The sequence below is a fragment of the Oncorhynchus nerka genome, unplaced genomic scaffold (assembly GCF_034236695.1).
Source record: "Oncorhynchus nerka isolate Pitt River unplaced genomic scaffold, Oner_Uvic_2.0 unplaced_scaffold_1365, whole genome shotgun sequence".
Taxonomy (NCBI): domain Eukaryota; kingdom Metazoa; phylum Chordata; class Actinopteri; order Salmoniformes; family Salmonidae; genus Oncorhynchus; species Oncorhynchus nerka.
This window is the reverse complement of record NW_027039983.1, coordinates 68,664-87,755: the sequence shown is the minus strand read 5'-3', so window position 1 is coordinate 87,755 and position 19,092 is coordinate 68,664. Positions and strand designations below refer to the sequence as shown.

Sequence of the window (19,092 nt, the reverse complement as noted above, 5' to 3'; positions counted from 1 at the left end):
CCACAACCCAGCTGTCTACACACTACTGCAGCTACAGACTCTCACGTCCCAGAGTCATCAGCTCCCACAATCCTCCACTCTCCCTGGTCGTACCGCTCCACTCCACCAGCACAGCGACTGCCTCCTCCCACCAGCCTCACATCATCAGGCTCTGAGAAAAGAAAAAGAGAAGACAGTAATCTTACTATTTTCTCACTAAAACACACCTATATTGTCTCTCATATTCTTCACTCCAGGTGAGAAACAATGTTGATTGAGTGGCAAACTGTTTCTTACCTGAGCAGGTGAGTCCAACAGCATTACCAGGTAGGCAGGTGTTGTGTTTTCTGTCTGAGGTGTCACAGTCCAGGAGAAGGGACTCTTTGCCTTTACACTGGAACTCTTTATCCCAGGTCTGACCCTCACCTTCTCCATAGAGCCCCCCCTGTAGAGCTGCAGGAGCCCCACAGCCAACATCCCTACAGACTACCTCTGCATCCTGCCGGTCAAAGTCAGCTTCACACACTGAGGCCCAGGACTGATTGGACTTCACCTCCACTCTCCCAGAGCAGAGACCAGCTCCATCCACAAGCCGCACAGACTCTGGAGAAAAAGAGTTGGTTGAACATTCAATCAGTTTTGTTGATGACACTGTCAAGGACTAAACACAAATATGTTGGATAAAAGATTGTAGTTTGCTATGTTTGATACTGTAAGAGGTAGAAATGGGTTCTTAGTCACTCAGGATCGGGTTGGGAATAATGCAGGCAGGAGACAGGAATAAGTTCACTTCACTTTATAGAAAATAAACAGCTGGACATCCATCAGGCAGCTTCACTTCAGTACCATCTGATCTACAATGATCTGCCCATGAACATCTCCCATAAACCAATATGACAAACACAAATATAATGTTTAAATACATCTGACATCTCTCCCTCTATTTAAATGAAATAAAAACACATAAAACATGATACATGGTAATATTGTATAATGTATAAATAAATCTCTCAATATGACCAGTCTCTTACCTGAACAGATCACATGATGATAATATCTACCATCACAGAAACCAGCTCTTCCTCCTATGATGTCACACTGTCTAATAGAAGACTCATCTCCATAGCAACCAAATAGTCTGACTCCTCTTCTTCCATCTTCAATCAGAGGTCCTATAGATTCAGCTACAACATTCCCACAGTTCAGCTCTCTACACACAACCTTGGTCTCTCTCATCATGTCCCACCACCTAGTACATACACCTGTCCACTCTCCTCTGTAGAAGACTTCCACTGTCCCAGAACAGGAAGTGGTCCCATCCACCAGTCTGACTGAGTATTCAGCTGTAAACAGCAGAGAGGAAAACACAGTGGTGAGGACAGATGATGACAGTGATTCTGTTATTCTAACAGCAGTGATGCTTTGTGGTTGACAAGTATTAGTAGTTCCATAAAACACTACTTGTTATTGGGTTTTAGAATGGTTTGTATGGACACATGAATTTCTCCATGTGGGATAATAAAGTTGACTAATATTGAACTGCTATAATCACTGTAGATTTATACTCTACCTACCTGGTGGACTGACGCTTTGAGCCTGGAGATCTGAGGAGAGAGAGAGAGAGAGAAACAAAGGAGAAAGGGAGGAGTCAGAGGAAGAGAGAGACAAAGGTTAAATGAACATCAACATGACCTTTCATGATGTGATGTGGAAGACAGGCTTATCGTTGGTATGGTGCAACAACACCCATGTGTACAAACACTATATATACAAAAGTATGTGGACACCCCTTCTGTAAAGTTTGGTGGAGGAGGAATAATGGTCTGGGGTTGTTTTTAATGGATCGTGTTAGGCCCCTTAGTTTCATTGAAGGGATCTAATCTAATCGCTACAGCATACAATGACATTCTAGACTATTCTGTGATTCCAACTTTGTGGCAACAGTTTGGGGAAGGCCCTTTCCTGTTTCAGCATGACAATGCCCCTGTACACAAAGCAAGGTCCATACATAAATAGTTTGTTGAGATCGATGTGGAAGAACTTTACTGGCCTTCACAGAGCCCTGACCTAAACCCCATTGAATACCTTTAGGGATGAATTGAAACGTTGCCTGCGAGCCAGGCCTAATTGCCCAACCTCACTAATGCTGTTGTGGCTGAATGGAAGCAAGTCCCCGCAGCAATGTTCCATCATCTAGTGGAAAGCCTTCCCAGAAGAGTGGAGGCTGTTATAGCAGCAATGTTCCATCATCTAGTGGAAAGTCTTCCCAGAAGAGTGGAGGCTGTTATAGCAGCAATGTTCCATCATCTAGTGGAAAGCCTTCCCAGAAGAGTGGAGGCTGTTATAGCAGCAATGTTCCATCATCTAGTGGAAAGTCTTCCCAGAAGACTGGAGGCTGTTATAGCAGCAATGTTCCATCATCTAGTGGAAAGCCTTCCCAGAAGAGTGGAGGCTGTTATAGCAGCAATGTTCCATCATCTAGTGGAAAGCCTTCCCAGAAGAGTGGAGGCTGTTATAGCAGCAATGTTCCATCATCTAGTGGAAAGCCTTCCCAGAAGACTGGAGGCTGTTATAGCAGCAAAGGGGGGGACCAACTCCATATTAATGCCCATGATTTTGGAATGAGATGTTAGATGAGCAGGTGTCCACATACTTTTGGTCATGTAGTGTACATTCCCCTTCCATGCAAATGTGTAACTCTCTTTGCAGATGAGATTAAATCTAATTTAATACATTTGCTTTTGTCAGTTTTTTAAATCATTAATTTCAGAGGTCAGGGGTCAAGCTGAGCCGGACCAAGAGTGGAAAAGGTTGCTGGTTATGATGACATCACTTGTGACAAGTCAGTAAAGACAAGATATTCAGTTGGCTGCATGTTAGTCTGTCAGCCCTATCTCTGTTGACATCTCACTTTCTCTCCACGCCTTCTCTATCTCTCTCTGTTCCTCTCTCTCTCTTCCTGACAGATAGCATCAGACCTGTTGCCTTGGTGACAGACCTCTATCATCTACACCCCCCTTCTCCTACTCTAACATCAGACCAATATAATATATAATATGTCAAGTATAAGTAGTTCCATAAAACACTACTTGTTATTGGGTTTTAGAATGGTTTGTATGGACACATGACTTTCTTCATGTGATATAATAAAGTTGACTAATATTGAACTGCTATAATCACTGTAGATTTATATTCTACCTACCTGGTGGACTGACGCTTTGAGCCTGGAGGTCTGAGGAGAAAGAGAGAGACAGAGGAGAAAGGGAGGAGTCAGAGGAAGAGAGAGGCAGAGGTTAAATCAACATAACATGACCTTTCATGATATGATGGGGATGACAGTGGTATGGTGCAACAACACCCATGTGTAAACACATTTGCCATCTCTCCTCCACCCTCCTCTCTCCTCCACCCTCTTCTCTCCCCGACCCTCTTCTCTCCTCCGCAAATCTCTCTATCCCCTCCCTCCCATCATCTATACTCTACCCTTCTCTCTCCTATCCTCCACTCTCCCCCAAGATGGCGTAGCAGTAAGTCGTCCTGTCGTCCTGTCCCTGTATATATCGCTTCTTTTTCATTTTTTTTACATATTTTTCTTCGCATACCTCTTTAAAAACATTTTGCTAAACCTAAGCTTCCAAATACTCTCCTGCAACCCGCCTCACCCAATGTAGCTATTTTTCCTAAAGTATTTATATTTACTTCGGAACCGGAACCCCTCAACTGAAGCTAGCCAGCTAACCACCAGCTATGCTAGCGGTCTTCAGCTAACCGGTCATCAGCTAACCTTTAGCCCGGAAAGCTCTCGCCAGTTCGAACAACGCGACTCTAACCAGAGCACAACGGACCTATTTATTTTTCATCCCTGGATTCCCACCGCAAACGGAACATTTTTCAGCTGGATCTTCACAACTAGCTATCTAGCTAAACTGCAACCCCGGATGATTACCCCTGGCTAAGCGCTTCCACCCACTTAGCCTGAAGCTAGCCCAGCCAGAGCAGCTACAATACCCGGGCCCAAGACCAGTCAATCGATGTCACCGCATGAAGAGGAATAAACAGTCTCACCCCATCGCGACGTCCCCCAACGGCTAACTCTCTAGCCCTCGCTATCTCCCTGCTGCTAATTCGGCCTGCTAACTGCTAGCTTGTCTAGCTCCGGTCCGCTAACTGCTACCTTGTCTAGCCCGGGCCTACGAACTGTTAGCTTGTTAGCACAGGCCTGCTAACCGTCTGACTCGCCGCGTCCCAAACACTCTCTGGACCCATATTTACTTTCTATCTCTTTTTGATTTTTAATTTGTTTATACCTTCCGGAAACCTGCCTCACCCAATGTGATACGGAAACGCTATTATTTTTAATTTTTTAGAACACACTCAAGAACCTCCAGACGCTAACCAGCTAACTAGCTACAAGCTATTCAGTCATTGTTAGTTTTTTTAACCTGGATAACACTCGCCAGTCCAGCTTCCATGCCCATCCACCGCTGCCCCCTGGACACTGATCTCTTGGCTACATAGCTGATGCACGCTGGACTGTCCATTAATCACGGTACTCCATTCTGCTTGTTTGTTTTATCTGTCGGCCGTTGCCTAGTCAACGCCATTTTACCTGCTGTTTGTTGTGCTAGCTGATTAGCCTCACCTACTGTTTTAGCTAGCTTTACCAATTCAACACCTGTGATTACTGTATGCCTCACTGTATGTCTCTCTCAAATGTGAATATGCCTTGTATACTGTTGTTCAGGTTAGTTATCATTGTTTTAGTTCACAATGGAGCCCCTAATTCCACTCTTCATACCCCTGTTACCTCCTTTGTCCCACCTCCCACACATGCGGTGACCTCACCCATTACAACCAGCACGTCCAGAGATACAACCTCTCTCATCATCACCCAGTGCCTGGGCTTACCTCCGCTGTACCCGCACCCCACCATACCCCTGTCTGCGCATTATGATCTGAATATATTCTACCATGCCCAGAAACCTGCTCCTCTTATTCTCTGTCCCAAACGCTCTAGGCAACCAGTATTGATAGCCTTTAGCCGCACCCTCATACTACTCCTTCTCTGTTCCGCGGGTGATGTGGAGGTAAACCCAGGCCCTGCATGTCCCCAGGCACCCTCATTTGTTGACTTCTGTGATCGAAAAAGCCTTGGTTTCATGCATGTCAACATCAGAAGCCTCCTCCCTAAGTTTGTTTTACTCACTGCTTTAGCACACTCTGCTAACCCTGATGTCCTTGCCGTGTCTGAATCCTAAAGTAATGTCATACTTTCCAGGTCCATACCCAAACAGTTCGAACTACTAATTTTGAAAATTACTCTCTCCAGAAATAAGTCTCTCACTGTTGCCGCCTGCTACCGACCCCCCTCAGCTCCCAGCTGTGCCCTGGACACCATTTGTGAATTGATCGCCCCCCATCTAGCTTCAGAGTTTGTTCTGTTAGGTGACCTAAACTGGGATATGCTTAACACCCCGGCAGTCCTACAATCTAAGCTAGATGCCCTCAATGCTTAATGCTGTTGTGGCTGAATGGAAGTATGTCCCCGCAGCAATGTTCCAACATCTAGTGGAAAACCTTCCCAGAAGAGTGGAGGCTGTTATAGCAGCAATGTTCCAACATCTAGTGGAAAGCCTTCCCAGAAGAGTGGAGGCTGTTATAGCAGTGATGCTGTCTGGTCCAGGAGAATATCACCTGTGATGCTGTCTGGTCCAGGAGAATATCACCTGTGATGCTGTCTGGTCCAGGAGAATATCGCCTGTGATGCTGTCTGGTCCAGGAGAATACCACCTGTGATGCTGTCTGGTCCAGGAGAATATCACCTGTGATGCTGTCTGGTCCAGGAGAATATCGCCTGTGATGCTGTCTGGTCCAGGAGAATATCACCTGAGATGCTGTCTGGTCCAGGAGAATATCACCTCTCACAATATTGGGACGGCAGGGTAGTGGTTAGAATGTTATGTAAGGATCAGACTGTATAGGCTATATTACATGTATTTAGTGTATTATTGGGGCAGCAGGGTAGTGGTTAGAATGTTTTGTACGGATCAGACTGTATAGGCTATATTACATGTATTTAGTGTATTACTGGGGCAGCAGGGTAGCCTAGTGGTTAGAATGTTATGTTAGGGTCAGACTATATAGGCTATATTACATGTATTTAGTGTACAGTGGGGCAAAAAAGTATTTAGTCAGCCACCAATTGTGCAAGTTCTCCCACTTAAAAAGATGAGAGAGGCCTGTAATTTTCTTCATAGGTCCACTTCAACTATGACAGACAAAATGAGAAAAAAAATCCAGAAAATCACATTGTAGGATTTTTAATGAATTTATTTGCAAATTATGGTGGAAAATAAGTATTAAGTATTAAGTAATAAGTATCACTGGTTAACGGACAAATCAGGTTGTTGGTGCTGTTGAAACTAACACAACTAAACAAACACATGGAAATGGGAGATATATTTTACCTCCCTGGTTAGAGGACAACCTGCAGAAGACAGTCAGCTACATTTTGGAGAGATGCATTTACATTTAGAGGTCGTTAAACAAAGGAACGTAACACTTATTTTTCATCCAACATAGTCTATTGGTAAATAGCCCACCCATTTTCACCTACCTCATCCCCATACTGTTTTTATACATTTACACCAATATCTCTACCTGTACATGACCATCTGATCATTTATCAGTGTTAATCTGCAAAATTGTATTATTCACCTACCTTCATGCCTTTTGCACACATTGTATATAGACTGCCCATTTTTTTTTCTACTGTGTTATTGACTTGTTAATTGCTTACTCCATGTGTAACTCTGTGTTGTCTGTTCACACTGCTATGCTTTATCTTGGCCAGGTCGCAGTTGCAAATGAGAACTTGTTCTCAACTAGCCTACCTGGTTAAATAAAGGTGAAATAAAAAAATTAAAAAAAATAAAAAAATCACTCATCGATATCATGTTGAAATCATTTGTGTGAGAGTCTGGAGATGAGGTTGTCCTGTTAAAACTAACAGCTCAAAAACCACATGGAATCTGGGAATAATGTGTACATCACTGGTTAGAGGACAACTTGTAGAAAACATCTAGCTACATTTTGATTCCAGTGGGTCACCAATGCTGTAAGTGTAACACAGCTCTTTTTGTGTTAGTCACTTTCTGTTATATCATATAAATATCACTCTTTCAATTCAGAGCCTGGATTTCCCCCCTGAGGCTAATATCCATATCATGCAGAAATCAATTGAACAGGGAGCAAACGTTTAGTGTTCTACATTGTGACATCATTAAAATACTCCTTCTACAATGTTAAAACATTCTACATTGTGACATCATTAAAATACTCCTACTACAATGTTAAAACATTCTACATTGTGACATCATTAAAATACTCCTACTACAATGTTAAAACATTCTACATTGTGACATCATTAAAATACTCCTACTACAATGTTTAAACACTCTACATTGTGACGTTAATTCATTGATATCATGAAACAACTCCATCATTAATGTATTTTCTGATGTTTGATCAGAGATCTTTTATCAGAGTATCTCTTCTCACATTGATCACAGCTATGAGATTTATCTCCTGTGTGTGTTCTCTGGTGTATAATCAGATGACTAGATGAAGTAAAACTCTTCCCACATTGATCACAGCTATAAGATTTCTCTCCTGTGTGTGTTCTCTGGTGTGATACCAGGTTGCTTGACTGAGTAAAACTCTTCCCACATTGATAACAGCTGTAAGGTTTCTCTCCTGTGTGTGTTCTCTGGTGTGATACCAGGTTGCTTGACTGAGTAAAACTCTTCCCACATTGATCACAGCTGTAAGGTTTCTCTCCTGTGTGTGTTCTCTGGTGAGATAACAGGCTGCTTGACTGAGTAAAACTCTTCCCACATTGATCACAGCTATAAGGTTTCTCTCCAGTGTGAATTCTCATGTGTACTTTTAGTTAATTTAATCTTAAGTAACTCTTCCCACAGTCAGAGCAGCAGTGAGATTTCTTCCCTGTTGGTCTCCACTGGTGTTTCTTGAGGTGTTCTGATCGGGAGGGACTCTTCTCTGCCTCGTCAGCTTCATGATGTTGTTGAGGCTCCCCAGAGGATCCACGATAGTCACGTCTCTCTCCTGTGTGAACAACAAAGTCAGACAGATGGTTAAAGGCCCACAACAGCAGAAATCCACTGTAAAAGGTGATGCCAACAGCGTAGCCATGATGTTGTACAACAATTGACATCTGTAATGAATATTACAATTATTTGACAATTGTCTTAAGACAGTCAAGTGAGCAACAATAGTCATATTTTGTCTTGTTTTCACATTAGTAGTAACATCAATGATTGTCGGCTAGAAATAAGTTATTACAGTTGCTGAACCCCTAAGCAGTGTGCCAGACAACCTTTGGTCACCAATATAGGCCCCTTTCTGTGTTTGCTAAAATAGGCGCTCGAGGGTAATGCACGCGGAATTTGGTTGCAGAAACTCCTCCATGCTAATGTGGAAACCGCTAGTCATACGAATAACATAGACCTACTGTAGGACCCATAACTTCATCTAACAACAACATAGACCTACTGTAGGACCCATAACGTCACCTAACAACAACATAGACCTACTGTAGGACCCATAACTTCACCTAACAACATAGACCTACTGTAGGACCCATAACGTCACCTAACAACTAATATCCATATCATGCAGAAATCAATTGAACAGGGAGCAAACGTTTAGTGTTCTACATTGTGACATCATTAAAATACTCCTACTACAATGTTAAAACATTCTACATTGTGACATCATTAAAATACTCCTTCTACAATGTTAAAACATTCTACATTGTGACATCATTAAAATACTCCTACAATGTGACAACATTCTACATTGTGACATCATTAAAATACTCCTTCTACAATGTTAAAACATTCTACATTGTGACATCATTAAAATACTCCTACAATGTGACAACATTCTACATTGTGACATCATTAAAATACTCCTTCTACAATGTTAAAACATTCTACATTGTGACATCATTAAAATACTCCTACTACAATGTTAAAACAGTCTACATTGTGACATCATTAAAATACTCCTACTACAATGTTAAAACAGTCTACATTGTGACATCATTAAAATACTCCTTCTACAATGTAAAAAACAGTCTACATTGTGACATCATTAAAATACTCCTTCTACAATGTTAAAACATTCTACATTGTGACATCATGTTAAAACAACATTGTGACATCATTAAAATACTCCTACTACAATGTTAAAACAGTCTACATTGTGACATCATTAAAATACTCCTACTACAATGTTAAAACATTCTACATTGTGACATCATTAAAATACTCCTACTACAATGTTAAAACAGTCTACATTGTGACATCATTAAAATACTCCTACTACAATGTTAAAACAGTCTACATTGTGACATCATTAAAATACTCCTTCTACAATGTTAAAACATTCTACATTGTGACATCATTAAAATACTCCTACTACAATGTTAAAACAGTCTACATTGTGACATCATTAAAATACTCCTTCTACAATGTTAAAACATTCTACATTGTGACATCATTAAAATACTCCTACTACAATGTTAAAACATTCTACATTGTGACATCATTAAAATACTCCTACTACAATGTTAAAACATTCTACATTGTGACATCATTAAAATACTCCTTCTACAATGTTAAAACATTCTACATTGTGACATCATTAAAATACTCCTACAATGTGACAACATTCTACATTGTGACATCATTAAAATACTCCTACTACAATGTTAAAACATTCTACATTGTGAGCTCATGAGGTTTGTGTTATATTCTTCAAGAATCAATGGCTATAAATAATATAAATGTAGCAATTACATATTTCCCCTTTAACACCACACATCAGTTCAACAACTGCAGAGTTTGTGCCTCTGTTTTTAAGACAGTACTTACTAGTGTTAATCACGGCCCGGTTTCTCAAAACCATCTTACGGCTGAGTTCACCGTCAGAACCATAGGATGCCTTAAGATGCGTTGGGGAAACCGGGCCCAGATATCCAGTTTCCTCTTCTTCGTCCTCCTCCTCCTTTTTCGATGTGACAGTCATCTCCCCTCCTCCTCTTTCACTCCAAAAACTGCATCCTCCTCTCTCTCCGCTTCCTCTTCTTTTACTGTAACATCCTCCTCCTCTTTCACTCCGAACGAGTCTTCCTTTTCTTTCACTGAAACGTCTTTCTCTTCTTCTTTCACGGTAACAGCCTCACCCTCTACTTGTTTTTGTATTGTAACATCCTTCTCTTCCTCCTCCTCTTTCAGGAGAGCTTCTTTCTCCGTCCAGAAGACCTCCTCTTCTTTAGCAGGAGGAGAGTAGCTTAGTGAACTCATGGTCGGAGATGTTCGCTAGCTAGCATTAGCAACTAGCCTAGTTCTAAGCTAATTTAGCAAACCAGCTAGCTGACAAACAACGTAAATATATAATTAAATGGGCCAACACGTACATACGACAGAAGTGTGGTTAATACACAGCGACTAATATACACCAAAACAGTGTAAAGAGAGTGAATGTTGTAGCTATGTTTGCTAGAAAGCTACCGAGGTGTCTAACTGTTGTTGTTGTAGGAGCGTCCCGTCCACTAGATTATACGTCACACTGGCAGCGTCGCCTGAACCTAAAAGACGCACATCGCCATCTGCTGACTGGAGGGGCAACGCAGTTGAGGAACCAAAAGTTTATTTTTAATTTATTTCATTAAAGTTGATTATCATATTAAGTCGTTCAAAGAGAAGCATGTGTTGATTGATTCATTTATAATGAGTGACAATTTAAAACAAACGTTAGACCCACTACATATTTACATTGATCCATAGTTCTGACATGGATCATTTTGACCCCAGATGCATATCTTTTATCACAGCCAAAATGTGGTTCATTCAATTCATCCTATGTTTCATGACTTTGTCAATCAACTTGTTCTTAATACATCTAAATCATGGTTTAGTGTTTCTGTATCAATATGGACTTTTAACAAATTCAAATCCTTTGGAGTCATTTTGACACCAGCCAAAAGCACCTTTGATAAATAGGACATTTATTTCAAATTAAAATCACATTTTATTTGTCACATACACATGTTTAGCAAATGTTATTGCAGGTGTAGCAAAATGCTTGTGTTTCTAGCTCCGACAGTGCAGTAATATCTAACAAGTAATATCTAATAATTTCACAACATATACCCAATACACACAAATCTAAGTATTTGAATGTAGGTTTCTCTGTAGACATGATCCATCCCACCAGAGGGTGGAGGGACACCTGTATCAGTGGTTTTGACCAGATAGACACCTGCAGACACACAGTATAGTGCCTCCCATGTTCTCTCCTAAGATTGGACTTTCTATACCACGTATCACCTGACTGTGTACAAAACTGCCAATGATAGAAACCTCTTCCAGTGGTATACAGTGTATTCATTAAGTATTCAGACCCCTTCACTTATTCCACATTTAGTTACGTTACAGCTTCATTCTAAAATTGAATATGTTTTTCCCCTCATCAACCTACACACAATACCCCATAATAACAAACCAATAACAGATTTGACATTTTTCCAAATGTATTTACTTAAGTATTCAGACCCTTTGCTATGAGACTCGAAAATGAGCTCAGACATCCTGATTCCATTGATCATCCTTGAGATGTTTCTACAACTTGATTGGAGTCCACCTGTGGTAAATTCAATTCATTAGACATGATTTAGAAAGGAACACACCTGTCTATATAAGGTCCCACAGTTCACAGTGCATGTCAGAGCAAAAACCAAGCCATGAGGTCAAAGGAATTGTCCGTAGAGCTCGAAGACAGGATTTTGGAGTGAATGAAGGAGAGATAACTGTCATATTGAAGGAGGAGGAGAGGGAAGAAGAGGAGGAGACAGAAGATCTGAGACAGGATTGTGTCGAGGCACAGATCTGTGGAAAGGTACCAAAAATGTCTGTAGCATTGACATTCCCCATGAACACAATGGCCGCCATCATTCTTAAATGGAAGAAGTTTGGAACCACCAATACTCTTTCTAGAGCTGGCCACCCGGCCAAACTGAGAAATCGGGGGAGAAGGGCCTTGGCCAGGGAGGTGAATCAATGATTAAATTGTCAACATTTATTTCAATGGACAAATCTGTGAACTGTTCTGTGAAAGGTGTTGGCTAGAGATGACTTGCAGGAGCTTGCAGGGATTTGTAGTCTTGCATGTTGTCTACTTTGATGCTAATTAGCATTTTCAAATCTGAGAGTAAAGAGAGACAAATATATTGATAAAAGTATTTGTATTTATTATGGATCCCCATTAGTTCCTGCCAAGGCAGCAGCTACTCTTCCTGGGGTTTATTATGGATCCACATTAGTTCCTGCCAAGGCAGCAGCTACTCTTCCTGGGGTTTATTATGGATCCACATTAGTTCCTGCCAAGGCAGCAGCTACTCTTCCTGGGGTTTATTATGGATCCACATTAGTTCCTGCCAAGGCAGCAGCTACTCTTCCTGGGGTTTATTATGGATCCACATTAGTTCCTGCCAAGGCAGCAGCTACTCTTCCTGGGGGTTTATTATGGATCCCCATTAGTTCCTGCCAAGGCAGCAGCTACTCTTCCTGGGGTTTATTATAGATCCCCATTAGTTCCTGCCAAGGCAGCAGCTACTCTTCCTGGGGTTTATTATGGATCCCCATTAGTTCCTGCCAAGGCAGCAGCTACTCTTCCTGGGGTTTATTATGGATCCCCATTAGTTCCTGCCAAGGCAGCAGCTACTCTTCCTGGGGTTTATTATGGATCCCCATTAGATCCTGCCAAGGCAGCAGCTACTCTTCCTGGGGTCCAGCTAAAATAAAGGCAGTTATACCATTTTAAAAACATGACAATAAATTCACAACACACTGTGTCCTCAGTCACCTTGTCCCAGAGAGGTTTACATGGTTATCAAAACATCACACCAGGGTGAGTCTAAACAAAACACAGCCCTGTGGGGAAAATGAATGGAACCATCTCCCTGTTTGACCTCTAGTTGTTATGGATATTATGACTCTACAGAGACACACAGTGGACGTGTCAAAATATGTTCCATTGATAAATCACACTTTATTTAACCTCAATGTCATCTTGTGTTTACATGGCATTGTAGATTCTAGCTGTATATAGGATGTATTCTGGATGTTTTCAGTGTGTTTTCAACCCTTTCAGACAATGGATTAATCACAATTAAAAATAGTGCACTAACATTACACAAAGTGAACTCAAGTCTGACAGCCCAAACAAACACACACATTCTCAGTCAAAAACACAAGTCAGAACAGAGCCTCTCGATTCTCTCATGTGTTTTCAGGTTCTCTGACTGGGAAAATCTTTCCACAATGAGAGCAGTGGTATGTCTTCTCCTCCTGTGTATTTGTATGTATTCCTTCATGCTCTTTCAGGAACCTTAACCGGGTAAATCTCTCTCCACACTGGGAGCAGCGGTACATCTTCTTACCTGTGTGTGTCCTCTCATGCTTGTTCAGGTTTCCTACCTGGCCAAAACTCTATCCACAATGGGAACATTGGAAAAGCTTTTCCCCTGTGTGTCCCCTCTCATGTGTTTGCAGGCTCCCTAACTGGGTAAACGTCATTCCACATTGGGAACAGTGGTAAGGCTTCTCTCCAGTGTGTATTCTCTTATGTGTTCTCAGGCTCCCTAACTGGGTAAACGCCATTCCACATTGGGAACAGTGGTAAGGCTTCTCTCCAGTGTGTATTCTCTTATGTGTTCTCAGGTTCCCTAACTGGGTAAACGACATTCCACATTGGGTACAGTGGTAAGGCTTCTCTCCAGTGTGTATTCTCTTATGTGTTCTCAGGCTCCCTAACTGAGTAAAACTCTTTCCAAACTGGGAGCAGTGATGTCGTCCTGCTGGTTTGGACGTCTCGGGGTCTGGTTTCCCTGAAGGACTCTTCCTGCTGTCAGAAGGAGAGTCTGGTCTCTCTCCTGTCAAAGACAAACAGATGATTTAATTAAACAGAGACCTGAATGAAACCTCCACACGATAAAACTTCCTATGATGTATAATCTAGACTAGATCCCTCAATCAGCTGAAGTCAGTTTTCACAAGTGTTATTAAAGCCACTACAAAATGCAGGTCTCAGTGTGGTTCTTAGTCAGAGAGGCCTATAGAATGGTCTAGAATGTCATTGTATGTTGTAGCGTTTACACCAGTCCAGCCTACGCTTGACACTCTAGCAATGATAAAGTACTTTATGATAACGCGGAAATTAAATAAACGATTTGGTATCATTTTTATTATGGAAGATTGAATAAGTGTGCTTCAAACGGTTTGCTTGTAATGATTTGTAGCCATCGTCTCGACTACCTCTGCATGAGAGTCCATTCAACTCAGTTTCCCTACCTGAAAAAACACCATTCCGTAAAGTGTTTTCACGCACGCAAATTCAGGAAGAAACCGAAGAGCAGATGGCCTGACCGCGTTTTGCGGTTTTGCGACTGTCGGCTCACTTGACCGCAGTCAACGGTGGGCTGTAAATCGCCTCCAGTTTAGTACAGTGGAATTGCAGTATTGAATGAAGTCAAGTCCATTCCGTGAGACATTTAAGTTGTGATTTTGGGTGCAAATCCATTGTTAACGTTTTGTTGTTGGGCAGCTTCTTGATGGTATTCACATCTTACAGTGTAGCTTTATCAATTCCTACATTAAAAAACGGCATTTAAGCTCAGAACTAGAGTAGAATGCCGTTTTAAAAGCACGTATCAGTTCAACAACTATTTTCAAGACAGGACTTACTGGTGTTACTCAGATCTTCTGTCTCCTCCTCTTCTTCCCTCTCCTCCTCCTTCAATATGACAGTTATCTCTCCTTCATTCACTCCAAAAAAAGTATAATCGTTTTCTTCCTCTTCTTTCTGTGTAACAGCCTCACCCTCTACTTCTTCGTTTACTGTGACATCCTCCTCTTCATTCTCCTCTTTCACGACAACGTTCAGCCAAATACCTTCTTTCTCCTTCCAGCAGACCTCTTTTTTTTAGCAGGAGGGCAGCAGCTTGCTGAGCTCATGGTCGGGGATGTTAGCCAGCTAACCTAGCTAGTTAGCGACTAGCCTAGTGATAGGCTCATTTATCAAGCCAGCTACCGTTACCTGACTAAACGGAAATATGACATGAAATGGGGAAACTAGTTAAAAGACAGAATTATGTTCCAAATACAGAAGTAAATATAGACCGAAGCAGTCTGAACAGCTTGAACGTTTCCTTTTTTTATTTTTTTATTTTTTATTAACAACAAATCAATACATAAAGCACATGAGGGAACACAAGCATACATAGATTACAAACAATGGACAATCGAGCTAGGGGCGGGGCTGGGGGCGGGGCTAGGAGGTACAATATCACATTACAATTACACAAGGACCTTAAGGGACATGCATATGCTTACAATTCTAACAACTTTTTTGTTAGTAGAGCATTTAACCGTCTTAAAATACAGTTCAATTTATTTTTGTAGGGTACGAAAATGTGGTTTTCTGTTTGTAAATTTACATTTGTGTATATGAAATTTGGCCAAAAGAATAATGAAATTAATTACATAAAAATGATTCCGCTTATTTCTATTGTATGTAAAGAATCCAAACAGTACATCTCTCCACAATAGTGTAAAATCTTCATAAATGTGTTCAATTATAAACCTACTGATGTCTTGCCACAGTTTTTCTTACATGCATACAATGCCAAAAAAGATGCACAACTGTTTCTGGGTGGTCATTACAAAAGGAGCAATTGGAGTTGATGTTTTCCTTAAACTTCTTCATATAGTGGTTGGCAGGATAATATTTATGAATAATTTTAAAGGAAACTTTCTTAATTTTGTTTAACAAGTAGGTATGTGTGTGGCAACATCCAAACTTTTTTCCAACAGATATTATCAATAAATCCATTCCAATAAGGCATGACATAAGGTATAGATACAACATCCTGCTGAAACAAGGATCGTATCGCTCTGTTGTTGAATGGACCAAAAGAGAAACAAATCTTTCCTACTGATGAGTCAACAGGGTCAACAGAAGGTAGGCTCTGAGGGTCAGGTCTTGACATGTTCCTGAATAACATAGCAACACCTGAGGGAATGGCATCTAAAACAATTGCAAAATCTTTAGGTGTTACAGGGACCTTGTAAAGTGATAAGAATTCCTTATAACTGAGTAAAAGACCCTCTGCATTTACCAGTTGGCTCACCAATAGGATATTATTTCTGAACCAATATTCTAAAAACAGAGAGGTATTTTTATACAATATATCCCCATTATTCCATATATAATATCTGTGTGGAGAAAAATGGTGTTTATAAATTAAGGACCATGACAAGAAAACCTGCCGATGAAAAGCAGAAAGTTTCACTGGAACTTTGTCAATATTATAATTGCAAAACAACATGAAGTTAAGGCCACCAAAAGTAGAGAAGACATGATGAGGAATAAAATTCCAGATAGAAGTGGGTCTTCTTAGGAATTGTTTTATCCAATTGATCTTGAAAGTATTATTTAAAGTAGTAAAATCCAGAAAATTCAGTCCACCATTCTCATAAGTGTTCATTACAACAGTTTTCCTAATATAATGGGTACGGTTTCTCCAAAGAAAGTTGAAAAGCATCTGGTCTATCTCCTTGCTTATTTTACGGTCAAGATATAAAGATAGAGCACCATATGTTAGTCTAGAGATACCTTCAGCCTTGGTTATTAGGACTCTACCTTTTAAAGATAAGTCCCTCTGTAGCCATTGATTTAGTTTCCTCTGGGTATTTTTAATAAGAGGATTAAAATGTAGTAAGCCTCTAGACTTCTGATCCTTTGTAATGGTTATGCCTAAATATGTAAGTTCTTCTTTTACTGGAATACCATAATATGAAGGTGTCACACAATCTTTGACAGCCATGAGTTCACATTTCTTAATGTTAAGATATAGACCAGACGCTTTGGAAAAGGATTGTAGTATCACATTGATCGATATGGGAATCTGACTAGCGTCTTTCAGAAAAAGTGTAGTATCGTCAGCCAGCTGGCTTATAATAATTTCTTTACCAGCTATGGAAATACCTTGTACAGGACTATTATTTAAAGAATTTGCAAGAAGTTGGGTGATTAATAAAAACAGGTACGGAGAGATAGGACAACCTTGCCTAATTCCTCTCTTTAACTCAAATCTAGGTGAGGTGCCATATTTCAATTTGATAGAGCTGTTACCATTTGCATAAAGAGTCTTAATAGCCTTACAGAAAAATCCCCAAAGCCAAGTCTCTCAAGGGAGTGGAAGAGAAACTGATGCTCTACTGTGTCAAATGCTTTATAAAAATCTCAAAATAATATGAAGCTATCCTCAGTTATTAGGTCTGAGTAGTCAAGTACGTCTAATACTAGTCTGACATTGTTAGAAATATGTCTGTTCCTCATGAAGCCAGACTGTGTTTCATCAATGATTGCATCCAGGACTTCTTTAATTCTTTTTGCAAGTAGTGAGGCTAATATCTTATAGTCATTATTAAGAAGACAAATTGGACGCCAGTTATCGATGAACAGCACTTCTTTTTTAGGCTTAGGTATCAGTGTTATTAACCCCTGACTCATTGTAGGAGGGAGAACATTGTTTTTAATACTCTCTAAAAAGACTTCAAATAGGAAGGGAGCTACTTGTTCAGAAAATAATTTGTAAAATTCTGATGTAATTCCATCAACACCTGGTGATTTATTGTTCTTTAGATGTTTGATAGACTCTATAATCTCTTCAACTTTGATGGGTTCATCACACTGTTTAGATTCTATATCACTGATAGAGTGAACATTATTCAGTGAGTTAAAAAACATATCTGTGGATTCCTGACAGTACGTAGAGCTATACAATTTTCTGTAAAAATGGCTCCAGTATTTAGCGATACATTTTTGGTCATCTGTAATAACACCATCAATGTTTAACTTATGGATAGTGTTATTTTTAGAGTGAAATTTCTCAAGTCTAAAGAAATAGGATGAATTCTGTTCTCCCTCCTCAATCCATTTTTTCCTAGATCTAATAAAGGCTCCTTCTGCTTTTAATTTATATATATTATCCAGTTTATTTTGTAACTCAATTAGTTCCATCTTCTCCTCCCCCAAGAGGTCAGCTGGGGACCTCTGAGAAAGGGAAGTTATCTTAATGATCACCTTTTCCTCCTCAGCTCTTCTGGTCTTAGCAAGATTACTACCATATTTTCTAAGATATTTGGACACCTCAAATTTAAAGAGCTCCCAGTTCTTGCAATAAGATTTTTCTTCACAAGCCTTTTCCCAAAAGTGTGAGAGCAGATCTTTAACCTCAAATGTAACTATATCATGATTTAATAATGAGCTATTTATCTTCCAGTAGGATGCTCTACCAAGGTTCGTATCAGGGGTAAATATTTTGATATCAATGTAAATAGCCCTATGGTCTGTGAGGGGAGTAGTACAAATAGTTGTAGTAACACACTCACTATCAATACATTTGGATATAAGCCAAAAATCTATTCTGGATTGTCTGGAGCCTGTTTTGTTACTCCAAGTGAATGATCTTTCGCCCGGAAACCTCTCTCTCCATATATCAGTAAGATCAAACTTTTCCATAAAAAGTATTAAACCCAAATTCTGATTGGTTGGCCTACCTGGGGGCCATCTATCAGTTGAATTATCTATTGTAATGTTAAAGTACCCTCCTATCAATAATAACGAATTGGGAAATTTAGATAACCAATGCAGTATATGTTTCTTTATAGATTCAAGCAACTCATCATTCTCATGTTTGGTGTTGTACCTGTAGAAGTTTACAGTAATGAGCGTAATGTCATTGTAACTGATCACAAGACAAATAAAGTGACCAAAGGGGTCACATTCCGAGTGTAGAATATTACCACCAAATGTATTTTTCATTGTAGTGACACCAGCAGAGCGTTCAGATCCATGGGAAAGCCCAATATCGTTGCCCCACTGTGACCTCCAGAAGTTGGCATCAGCAGAAATTGAGTGAGACTCTTGAAAAAAGCAAAAATCTGTTCGAAATTCTTTAGC

General features: G+C 40.3%; 3 long non-coding RNA genes across 3 annotated transcripts; all 3 read right to left on the bottom strand.

Annotated features, from left to right (window-relative positions):
• Positions 1-282: 282 nt before the first annotated feature.
• Positions 283-1,586, bottom strand: LOC135568875 (uncharacterized). The gene is made up of 3 exons (XR_010462757.1): positions 1,554-1,586; positions 1,011-1,322; positions 283-582 (listed from the first exon to the last, which is right to left on the bottom strand). It is a non-coding gene; the product is annotated as an uncharacterized LOC135568875 (long non-coding RNA).
• Positions 1,587-7,218: 5,632 nt separating this feature from the next.
• Positions 7,219-10,698, bottom strand: LOC135568873 (uncharacterized). The gene is made up of 2 exons (XR_010462755.1): positions 9,939-10,698; positions 7,219-8,106 (listed from the first exon to the last, which is right to left on the bottom strand). It is a non-coding gene; the product is annotated as an uncharacterized LOC135568873 (long non-coding RNA).
• A 2,394-nt stretch (positions 10,699-13,092) lies between these two features.
• LOC135568872 (uncharacterized) lies at positions 13,093-18,612 on the bottom strand. The gene is made up of 2 exons (XR_010462754.1): positions 14,811-18,612; positions 13,093-13,999 (listed from the first exon to the last, which is right to left on the bottom strand). It is a non-coding gene; the product is annotated as an uncharacterized LOC135568872 (long non-coding RNA).
• Between the last annotated feature and the right edge of the window lie 480 nt (positions 18,613-19,092).